General features: G+C 37.5%; 1 protein-coding gene across 8 annotated transcripts in view; it reads left to right on the top strand.

Moving 5' to 3' along the window:
- St3gal6 (ST3 beta-galactoside alpha-2,3-sialyltransferase 6) overlaps positions 1 to 12063 on the top strand; it is a 54604-nt gene that overhangs the window by 6283 nt on the left and 36258 nt on the right. For 5 of the 8 annotated variants that reach the window (XM_076867482.2, XM_076867486.2, XM_076867480.2 and 2 more), the window contains 3 exons: positions 2502 to 2626; positions 5842 to 7706; positions 10784 to 10953. The gene's annotated coding sequence lies outside the window, so the exon portion shown is untranslated. The remainder of the gene's footprint in view (positions 1 to 2501; positions 2627 to 5841; positions 7707 to 10783; positions 10954 to 12063) is intronic. The other 3 variants (XM_076867481.2, XM_076867484.2, XM_076867485.2) reach the window with 3 other exon arrangements.

Raw genomic sequence — 12063 nt, 5'->3', positions numbered from 1 at the left:
GAAGAGAATTTCTCCCAATGATCTTTAAAGTTTTCTGCCCACTCCTGTAGTGAACTTTGTTTTAACTCTCCCATTTGACCCTGAAGCCATGGCAGGCTTCCCAGGGGTTTAGCTTGGGCTTTCCTCTGAGGATTAGGGGTTTACTCCTTCCATCTCACACTCTCCCATCCAAGCCAGATTATACACTTTATTCCATTTCCAGATTTATAGCCTATCACCACATGACTCTGAATAAGTTGCTTAATTCTTCAAACCTTACCTTCCTTATCTTATGTGAAATAATGTCCACACCTTATTATGCTGACCAAAGTTATTATGATGATTAGGTTGATAATTAAAAAATAACGGTGAGGGACTGGGGTTGTGATTTAGTGGTAGAGTGTTCTCTTAGCATGTGCAAGGCGCTGGGTTTGATCCTCAGCACCAAATAAAAATGAATAAATAAAATAAAGGTATAATTTTTTTTAAAAAGCAATGATGATTATTAAAAAGAAGTGATGATTGAAAGAAACAAATTGTTCAGCATAGTTTCTGCCAAATATCAAATGTATAATCAATGTTATCTGCCATTATTATTGTTGCAGCTCTGTATTATATCTGTGACAACTTCGTTCTTCCTCAAATAGTTAAAGATTAACTTCTCCCAGAAAGCCTTTCTGGCTGATCTTATATAACTCTAAATTTTTTCTCACGTTTTCTTCTAGCACCTTACTTTGCTTTGGATTGTATTACAACTACGTGTGTTATTCTAGTTCTTTGGATTTTTCTTCAGTAAATAACAACAAATTTGGGGGCATCTATCATGTGCTATCCATAGGGATCCGTGGACGCACAGTAGGGATGCAAAGCGTGTGTACATGTACATGCTTTCAGTGGATCTGGGGGGGAAATCTGTTGGTTCAATGGAACTATGGATTTTTCAGAATAAACTAAATGAATAAAAACTTTGCTGTCCAGATGCCTATTGAAAAATTAAACATCGTTTAGTCTGAGGTTTTTGTATGGTTTAAAAATGTGATGGTTACAGTTATCCCTGTTCTTGAGTCAGCTTTGTATATGCTTCCTTCTCAGACTCTCCTCTGTGCTTACTCAAATGCATTGTAGAAGTAGACAGGAAAATGCTCCGTGAAGAATTGGAGGTTGGTGGGAGAAAGCAGGGTAGGACCGCATTCCAGGCAGCAGGAGCAACATGATCCAGGCTGCTGAGTTTTGAGGAGGATGGAGAACTACTCCAAGTTTCGTGTTATTAAAGCATGATGTTTAGTCAAGTGCTTTAGGAAATGAGTCAGGAGAGGTCACAGGAGCCAGTTTGATCAGAATTCAGGTCTGTGGTCTGTGTATTTGTATTTCCCTACAAAGCTATGTACTTAGGGAAGTGGGTCTATGTAGACAGTTTTAAACAGTCAAACTCTGCATGTTGATTCTAAAAGTGGATTTGTATTTTTCATATGGCATGCAATACATCTCTTTTAATGGCTGTTCTCACAAGAAAATGATAAAAAAAAAACATTAACTATCTAGTTGATAATTAGAGCTCTCATTGAGTTTCAAGGAGTTTAGACTCGGGCCTTATTTGCATTTTCTGAGGCATGGGAGTCTAAATGAAATTTGATAGTTTAAATGGGCTTCCACAGGATGGAGACAGCTGATGAGAACAGTCAGGGAATCACTACAAATTTATGACTTTGAAACTTTCAGTACCTCCTTTCAGTACCTCTTCTATTTACAACTTGGTTTCGTACAAGTACAAGTTTCATAACTTATATGTACATTTTGATCAATGCTTGATTTGTATCTATTGCCATTGCTGCTAATTTGTCTTCCTTTCTCTTACCTATTCCTTGATTTATCAGTGATTCAATTTATATAATATCTGATGTTAAACATCTGCATTACTTTTAACTCTAGGAAACCTTTTGCCTTTACTCCCAAAATATGATATGATTTCTGGTATTGCCCAGTAGTTGGTGGGTTTTTGTTTGTTCATTTGTTTTTTTTCAGTATTGGATGTTGAATTCATGGACTGAGCTACATCACCAGTCCTTTTTTAAAAATTTATTTATTTATATTTTGAGGCAGGATCTTGCTAAGTTACTGAGACTGGGCTCAATCTGAGATGCTCTTGCCTCAGCCTCTTGAGCAGCTAGGATTGCAGGCATGTGCCATCATGCCCAGCTGCCCAGCAACTTTTTACTCTTGTCTTTTGTTGTTGATTTCTTTTCCTTAGAAATTAAGCAACAGGACTCAACAGACCCTAACCATAAGAGCTTAAAGTTCCCCAGGAGGAATTAGATGTGGTTAAAAGAGAAGAAGAGAGAAAACACTGGAACTTACTTGAACTGTAGTTAACCTGAAAATGGAATGTTGGGGAGAAGTGGCTAGGAGAACCAAGAGCAAAGCAGAATGCCCCAGCATATTTCTAGCACTACAGAATGTATCTTCGTTCGGGGTCTGTGATTATCAAACAATTTTTTAATTATCTCCTGTGAATTTGCCTTTAGGAGTCATCAATTTGCTGATTCAAATATATAGCCTCCTTCGCCCTTACCTCCTTGTTCTTCTAAGTGAATTACTGTGGCATTTCCAGTTACACACCAGCCTCCTAGGAGTGCACCTCTCTTGATTGGTAAGTTTACTTGACCCAAACAAGCGTCTGAATCAACAGGGTGGAGCTGCTCACTCCCAGCTGTGTGACTCCGCCCAGATAAGGCCTCTCTCTAAGGTTCTACCTAGGCTGCCAGGATCCCTTATCTTCCCTAATATTTAATAGAGTTTTATGGAACTATATCAGATGTAGGAGGACACAATTCCTGTGAGTATGCCAATAACTTTCCTCACAGTAAACATATCCGGATAAGCTGCCTCCCTGGGAAGAAATAGAATGTTTCCAAACCTCTAGGAGGGCACCCTATGCTCAGGCTCGGTCACTATCACTCTTCTCAGATGTAACTACTATTCTGACTTTCACTATCATATGGTTAGATTTTGGGTGTTCATTTCCATTTAACTTTTATTATGGGCTCCCAGACATTCTGAATGCCTGCAGAAAACATCAGGGTCCTTTTCGCTGAGCATGAGGACTGGGTATGCCTAGGAGGATATTAAAGGTTCATTTGTGTCACCCCTAAAATGAGAGATTAAAGCCTGATCACCCAGCATTAAGAAAGTGACCTTATTTGGAAATAGGGTTATGTCATATGTAATTCAGTTAAAATGAGGTCATACTGTAGTTGGGTAGGCCCCTTATCTAATGTGACTGGTGTCCATGTGAAGACAGAGACACAGGAAAGATTGAAGTGATACACCTACAAACCAGGGAATGCTCAAGATTGCCAGCAAACTACCCAAAGCTCGGAAGGGGCAAGGACAGATTTCCCCCTACAGTGTTCAGAGATCATCCTCCCAACCCCTCGATTTCAGACTTCTAGACTCCAGAACTCAGAGACAATGTATTTCAGTTGACTTAAGCCACCTAGTTTGTGGTGTTTTGTTCTGGTAGCCCCATGAACACAGAACATCTTCCAGGTTGGGTGCTCTGACCCTGTTCTTTGCATTCCCAGAAACATACCTGGCCTGGGACCTGGGGCCTGGGACCACCAGACTGAGAAGTGGTTACACTGCCTCTAAGCTGCTTTTCTCTGAACTGATACACAGACTGCTTCTCTTACCCCTGATTGCTGCTGTCTGTGATGTGTCTCATAGAAAGACAGGAGTTTCAGTAGCCCTGTGTGGCTTTTTCTTCATTTCTCCATTCAGCTTTTCACTAGCACTTTTAGACAAAGCCTCTTTGGTTTCCTGAGGTGCTCCAGGCTGAGCTTTGTACATCAGCCCTTCTACGCCCCATCTGGATCTTTCCCAAAGTGTCCTTCCCCATCCTCACAGATTCACACTGGGGCCATGTCCCTCATGCACTTTCCCCTGGTTTTTCTGTTTCAGAATCATCATTAACAAAATAAATAAATAAAGCAGCTCACTGTATTTCAAAAATGAAATTCCTCGAACAGGTTGGCATGTTTTAAAAGAAGACTTCATTTTTCTGCCCTTACACATATCATTTGAGATAATAAAAAAATTCCTTAGATAAAAGAGCAGTCCAACCATTAGATTTTCATTAGTAATAAAGAACTAGGCAGAGCGTATTAGGCCCCCAGATATACTTTCTTTAGCAAAGGTTGGTTTCAAACCGCATTACAACTTTTCTATTTTTTTTTCTTTCTTTTTTTTTTTTTTTTTTTAATTTGTTGCTCAGTTTCTGGCATTAGGGAAATCACAAGAAAGGTACTGTAATGAAATCCCCAGGGTGATTCCATGGGGCTCTGGCCAATTCCTGCATTCGGTGTTCCTGTCCTCCCTTGGGGACCTGGGGACTCTGCTGGAGACATTTATTTTAAATGCTCTTAGCACAGACTGTCCTTTAGTCTCTGACTTCCCCAGCCTAGAGTGATTACAGAGTAGATGTGCACTCCCCAACTTCCTCTTCCCTTTTGTGAAGAAGCCAGCAATTATTACTCATCACTATGGGAAAGTTTTCTAGTCATTAAAAAAAAAAAAATCACAAACTTAGGAAAATTTCAGAAGTTGAAGTTATGTCAGTTTTGGTTTCTGGACTATATGCCATTCCTTATTCTCTTGTTAAGACCCTGTCAGCTGGTGGGTCTTTGGAGAAGGACTTTTAGTTTTGCATAATTGACAAAATTAAAATAGTGCTCTTTCAACCTATAGTTAAGAGGTTAAGGGTGTTTATCTTATGTTTGTATGTTTAAATGTGTAATACATGGACTTAGCTTTAATACTCTGAACTCAGTCCTTGCATCCTATAATTCCATGGTCCATGAATAGATGGATAGTAAATATACCAGATGGATTCCTGGATAGGTGGGCAAAGATGGAGCTGCTCTCTCTGCCTGGACTATTTTCTGTAAAAAGTGTGGGGATGAATTTTGGAGCCATTCAGGATTGCCTCCTGAATCTTGGGAGAATTTTCCTCAGCCCACAAGGATTGCTGGGGTTTAAACTAGGAAACTTCTAGTTGGCTTGCCCATGGAATGTGCTTAAATGTTTTCTAGTTGTTTGTGAAAAAGGTACCAAATAGTTGGACTCCATGCAACACTCACAGGTATGCTGGTGTTAACTTCTTTCCTTGGCAGCCCAGATTTCTTTTTCTATTTACCCTCTTAGGAATGGTATATACTTCATGGGAAATTGACTAGAAGAGGCTTTTCTTTCTCTTAAATTTTGTTTTTATTTTTGTATATTCATGACTGGATTATTTCAGAGTGTGAAGAATACAGTCATTAGTAAAATGATTACCCATATCTCAAAATATCTACCTTTTGAGGTTTTCTCAAATTCTTCTTTATAGAAGATAATATTAAAAGTATAGGAATCCTGTAAATGAATCTTCACATACATGTAGCCCTGCCTCTAGTTTACATTTGATAATAAACCTTCATACAATGTCCTTGAGCTAAAAATTGCCATTAATGTGAACAGATCATTGTTTATAGTTACAGCATTTATAGGTCTAACCACTTCAATATCCCACAAGAGGCATTTTATTGTTTAGTTTAATTGTTTACTTTTTAGAACATTGTCTCTTGTGCATAGTAGGCACTTTGCATTCTTTGATTCTCAAAAAGTTTGGTAACTTTTCTGTGAAGTTGTACCTTGGATTATTTTCTGGTCAAAACAGAAGACAAAGTATTCCAGAGAAACATTTGGTGTGTTTGTCTATAACAGGCTGATTGTTCTGCGCAGCCAGTGCTTATCATGAAGAGACAGTAGCTGTAGTAAGACTATTTTCTGTACTTACTTTCTCTTCATTATATTTTGTTTCAACAGGAATGCTTGTCAGCTTTTCATCCTGTGACCAAAATACCTGACAAGAATACCTTAGTGGAGGAAAAACATTATTTTGGCTCAAGGTTTCAGAAGATTCAGTCCATGGCCCCCTGGCTCCAAGGCAGAAACATCATGGTGGAAGGGTTTGGCAGAGGAAAGCTGCACAGCTCCTGGCAGCCAGGACACACACACACACACCCCTCCTTCCAGGGCACACCTGCCCCCCCCCCCCCCCCCCCCCCCCCCCCCCCCCCCCCCGCCTCCCCGCCAGTGACCTTTCTCCAACTAGGCCCTGCCTCCCAGGGGTAGTCCATTCAGTTGCTGATGAACCCTCATGACCCTCTTGATCCAATCCCTGCCTGAAAGCCCCACCTCCAAACCTTGCTACACTGGGGTCCATGCTTTGAACATGAGACTTTCAGGGACATCACAGATCCAAACCATACCAACAGGGTTATTATAGATTCACATAAATTAGAAATTTATTTTCTCAGTTTAAATACTGTTTACTTTTACTTTTCAGAGATATGACTATTTTAGATATCTAGGTATTTTTATATGACTAGAAAGGTTATGTTTTAGAAAGAAACTGTTTGAAAATAAAATTTTAATCTTAAAGTATATCTAGCAATTTGAAGGATTTCCTGGCTTAGCAAACTGTTTTTACTGAACTGGCAAAAAGATATTTGACTTTAAAATAATATTTTAAAAAATTCTCTGAAAACAACCTAAATGTCTACTCTAGGGAATAGATAGCTCATGAAATATTTGGTTGATAGGATACTCTATGACATTGAAAAAGAATAAACCAGACCTTAGATGCGTTACATGGTAGACCTTAAAGTCAGTAGAATATTATGTGTTTACTATGTAAATGTTAAACATCATTTGCCATATAACTTTTATGAAAGTGTGTGTGAGTGTAAATAAAAAGTGGATTGAGTAGCTATCAAACTTATGATAGTGGTTTTTCCTGAGGGAAAGGAACATAAATCTGTATTTTAAAAACTCCAAGAAGATATGGTAATTTTGGTTAATAGGTTCCTGAGAATTTATTGCATTAGCATTTAAACAATCTGTGTAATACTTTCTAACAAAGTAGATTCTAACTGGTAATCAGACATTTATTAAGACTCTGGGAGTGAGAGTGGGCTATTGTTTAATGTCTTAGTATTTCACAGTGTCATTCTATGAAAAATGAAAATTAACAGAATGAACTCTGAACATGAGGAAAGCTCCCAGCTGAGCTGGCTCCTGGGGAGCTGTAGGAATATCTAACTGCCTGGGCCCAAACTGTCCTGGGTAGCTTTTAGCTTGAGACCTTGGGTGAGTCATTCTTTAGGCCTGTTTCCTTACCTCTGTGACGAGGTAAGGAAATCCCCACAAAAGCACTAAGTCCCCATCTTAGTGCTTTTGTGGGGATTGTATGAAGTTGTGCATGTGAAATGCAAGTGTATGCATGCAGCAAAGATCAGCTGTTATTATTTTCACCAGCATCCTTGCTACCCATAGGCTCAGTTCTTCCAGGGTACCATTGTCATTCTCACCTCAGAATAGTTGTCAGTGCTGTTTCCTATTGTCTGGAATGTTTTTCCTTACCACTGTGTTTCAACTGGTTCACTTTTGCTTATCTTTCAGAGATGCTTCTGGTCCTTCCCTACCTGGGTCAGTTCCTGCAGCTTGCTAAATATGCCACAGATGTAATTTGATAATTACTTATGATGACTTGCTAATGTCTGCTTCTCTTGCTGGGTTGCAAACTTTTTTCTTCTTCATGACTATATTACTGGTGCTTTAAACCGTATCTGGCCTCCAAGAGCACTGGGAAATTCCGTATTGACAAAATCAACAAGTTACTCTAGAAGGTAAAAACACCATGCAGAGATAGTTTACCAAGAAGTGAATTTGATGCAATGCACATTGCCTTAGGTTTTAATCCACTGATATTAGGAAGTAAACTTAAGATTATAGGGTTTCATATTATCATGTGTAATGGTTTTTTGTAATAATAAATTATAAGGAACTCCAAATAAAGACCTGCCCCTTATTTGTAACTTGGCCTTAGGAGACCATCCAACGGATAGTGGTTATAAATACTATCACATATTTTTATTTGCTGTGAAAAGCAGGACAGTTTACAATGCAGGAATCTTAAGGTTTTGTGGTTTACTCATCTAATTAGCCACTCTTAACCTAACTCATTTTTTTCTTTTAAAAATAGCAGAAGAGGTAAAGAAGAAAAATTCACTGATAGGAGATACTTCAGAAGGGCCAGAATAATCTAAGCTCATTTCAAATGAACTAACATAAGTAGTTTGAAAAGGGTACTTTTATAAGTCAAATGGGATGTTATTTGAAACTTTTATGCAAAGCCAAGCAATAAAAGCCTTTGGGAGGGGGACTTTTACAGTCAAGGAAAAAGCAAGAAACCAAACTGGTTCTCTTTTATTTTAAAATTTTGGGGGGTAACTGGGGATCAAACCCAGAGCTTCATGAATTTGAGGCAAGTGTTCTAACACTGAGCCAATCCTCCCTTCCCTGTTGGCTGGTTCTCTTTTAATTGTAGGACTGTTTAGTATGGAGAGAAATATAAGAATACTTTAAATTTTGAGGAAGAGCTATGTATTCAGATATCAGCATATTGCTCCAGGAAAAGTAAAACACAGGATTTGTAATTGAAAGCCCAAAGTTTTTAGATAAATTGAGGAGTAGAATAAAGTGAGACCAAGGAAGAACCGGACTACTTTCAAAACATTGAAGAAATTCTTATGATTCAGATGGGAGGTAGGAAGGTGAAATTCCAGGGCTAGGAAAACAGTGCAAAGCCCCACACTAACAAAGACTCATCCCCTTTAGAGACATGATTTTGTAATGGAAATCACTGGGAAAAATTAATTTATAGCCATTTTTTAAGGTTCAATGTTTCTATTAACTGTAGAATATTAAAATACATTTTCCATTCGTTCATTGTTTTCAATTACTTTCCAAGCTCAGATTCAAAGCAGTATTAAAAAAAAATGGAAGTGAAATACATTTTCTCTAGAAGTATGCAAAATTAATTATTACTTGGAGTATAATGTTGGGGGTACTGGAAAATACCGGGCTCCACATGTTTAGACACTTTCTGTAGCAGCACCAGGAAGCTTGCTGTAAGTGCAGATTATCAGACCTGTGATTCCAACCTGATTGAGAATTGGCAGCTGAACAAAGTGCTCACATGATTTAATGGAGATTAAGATTGAATAAGCATTACTCTACAAACCCCTGCCAAGAGGACCTTAGAAAAGAATATCTTTAGTAATGGGTGACCCACTATCCATCCATGCAACCTATTATTATCTTTAAGCACCCTAAATATGATCAAGTTCTTCCTAGTACAGAGAGAGCTCAGACCTACCTCCTTAAATTTTTCATTCCCTGACCTTTTTGTTTAACGCCCTGAAAGCCTTCAGAACTAAGCTAATTCCCCTTCTTCCTGAAGGCCCTTCCAACATGAAACTGGGCTATTTTGTTTCTTTCCTTGATTTAAGCTTTTTCTGGGTAAAACTAAATCCCCATCCTCAGCTCTTTCTGGTAAGACACTGATTGAGTTTTCTTTACTAAATTATTCAGACTAAATAATCCTAAAAGATTCTTTCAACTTGTAATCGATCCTTTATTCCAGTTAGTAATAAGTGATAGTGGATGGAAGATAATAAATGCTCAGGAGTAGTACTTTGTATAAATTTGGGGAGAATAATTCTGATGCACAAATTTGTCATGTTCTATAATTTCTTTAGGTTCAAAAATCTGTCTCATGGTGAAGAGTTCTCCTCTATTATAATAGTAGCCACTGAAGAGTACCACCTTGCTTTTCTTCTAGTTTCTAAATGGGTCAAATATTTAGTACTTCAAAGTGTAACGTATATAAAAATATATGAAAAGCATCATTTTCTTTTGCTTTATGAATATTAAGATGTATGCGCTTTCAGAAAAAAAAATCCCCTGTATTGCATAACTCAGACTATCAACTGACTGACTTTGTCTCCAGGACCTGTAAATCAAATGTTGTATGCATACAATGAACAGATAGATATTATCTGTGTGTGCTCAACTTTTAAATATTTTGTTTTTTTTTTTACTTGGTGGAATCTGTTTTTGTATATTACTATGTGATCTTCATAATAAGCAAAATTATTTCCTGTTGAGGACATTAGATTTATTAGTAGCTTCTGATACAAAATATTCACCAGAGTTTTGCATTTTTGATATTTGTTTCCTAAGAATGTTTTAAAAATACAAATAATTTCCAACAGAAGAAGACATTGCAGTTTTTCTTGGTTAATTTCTGTGTCAGTGTTAGTCTGTGTACGAAGTTATACTAGGAGCAGTGTCAGAATGTTTTTCAACCTTTTTTTTTTTTTTCAGGAAGTGGCCTACAGCACTTTCTGACACTAGTTGGTCTTGTTAATTCACCCACACTTCCTTCCTGCTTTTTTCTAGATATTTCTGTTATTCTCAACCTCCTTCTGCTCTCTTTCTTTCATCTTAAGGTTTTGAGGGGCAAGCTCCTTCGAACACCTCTGCATTTAGCAATAAAGCTTTATGCGTGTGGAGAGAAGCTGAAAAATAAAACAGATGGCTATTTCATTACCAGGTTGCTTTGGATTAATTGAGCTGGATATGTTATTTTTCTTGAGGAGATTGAGCAGGATCCTTTGGAAGACCAGCCAAGAACAGCAGTAATACAATTTATGCTATTGATTTGGCTGTTGAATTTTTTTGTTTATTTCATTTTGATTTTGCATTTAGTAATTTTGTTATCCTGTAAAGCAGTTTATAGGAGTTCAGAAGTGAGTTTATTAAAATAGTGTTGTCATTACAATTTTTTTTAATGGCTTCAGAGTTTTCTTGAGTATCTTCGCTATTCTTAAAAGTAAGATATCTTTATGTTTTATTTTAGCACTTGCAAGGGAAGAAACAGCCAAACCCTGGGTCTTGGATCATTTCTGGTAGAAGGCCTCAACAATTTAGCAGACAGCCTCCTGAACCTTCACATCTGGGTTGCTCCTAACCACACTCTTCATCTTTAGGAACAGAGGGCCATTGAGAAACAGATTCCTAAAAGTGCCGGTAAGCAAAGATAACTCTATCATTATCTTAGATTCTTTCCATGTAAGTTTGAACATTTGAAATGTTCTTATACAATGTTTCTGTTTTTAGCAGGTGGTGTTAAAAAACCCCTCTGTTTATACAGCTGCTTGTTATTTGCCCTTATACCAGTTTTGCAGGTGCCCAGGAGGCCCGTGAGAATGTCAGTATAACCAATCAAGGCCTTTTCAGAAAAAAAAAAAAAAAAAAAAAGTCAAGCTACAGAAATTTTAACTACAATTTTTATTTTCAATCCAAATATGCCTACTCTGTGGCTGTTCTAAACTAATATGGAAGCAAGGAGTAAGCAAATTGAAGTTAAAATTATGACATCATGTGCAATGCAAATGTTGTAGAAATTCTACTATTAACAACTATAAAACCTCGGGCAAGAGACTTGCTCTCAATATATCCCAGTTATCCCACTCCTTAGTATTAACCTAAAATAACTAAAATTAGCATACTACACTGATGCAGAAACATCAGTCTTCATTGCAGCAAAATTCAAAATAGCCAAGTTGAGGAATCACCCCAGGTGCCCGTCAACTGATGAATAAATTGAGACGGTATATTATATATACACAATGGAGTTTTACTCATCCATAAAGAACAACAAAATTATGGCATTTGCTGGTAAATGGATGGAACTAGAGACCATCATGCTAACTGAAATAAACCAGACTCAGAAAGTCAAGGATACAATGTTTTTTCTCAAATACGGAAGCCAGAGCAAAGGAAAAGGAAAAGGGAGAGGATTTAGATTAGTTGAATAGAGGAAGGAGCTTGAGGGGGAAGAGAGGTAAAATGAGAAAAGAGAGGAAATACAGAATAAATTTGACAAAGCTAGGCTATGTACCTGTGTAAATATACCACAATCCCACCTTTATATATATCTATGAAGCATCAATAAAAATACAATTAATAAATGGAGAGAAGACCACTAGATGAAAAGGAATATGAAGAGGGAGAAGAGGAGGGAAAAAATGAAGCAATAGAGACTGAAATTAAGCAAATTAAATTCCATGCATTTATGATTGTGTCAAAATGAACCCCACTATTATGTATGAAGATATTGCATTAATGAAAACATTT

Source organism: Callospermophilus lateralis, chromosome 10 (genome assembly GCF_048772815.1).
Source record: "Callospermophilus lateralis isolate mCalLat2 chromosome 10, mCalLat2.hap1, whole genome shotgun sequence".
NCBI lineage: Eukaryota > Metazoa > Chordata > Mammalia > Rodentia > Sciuridae > Callospermophilus > Callospermophilus lateralis.
This window is presented reverse-complemented; position numbering and strand designations above follow the sequence as displayed.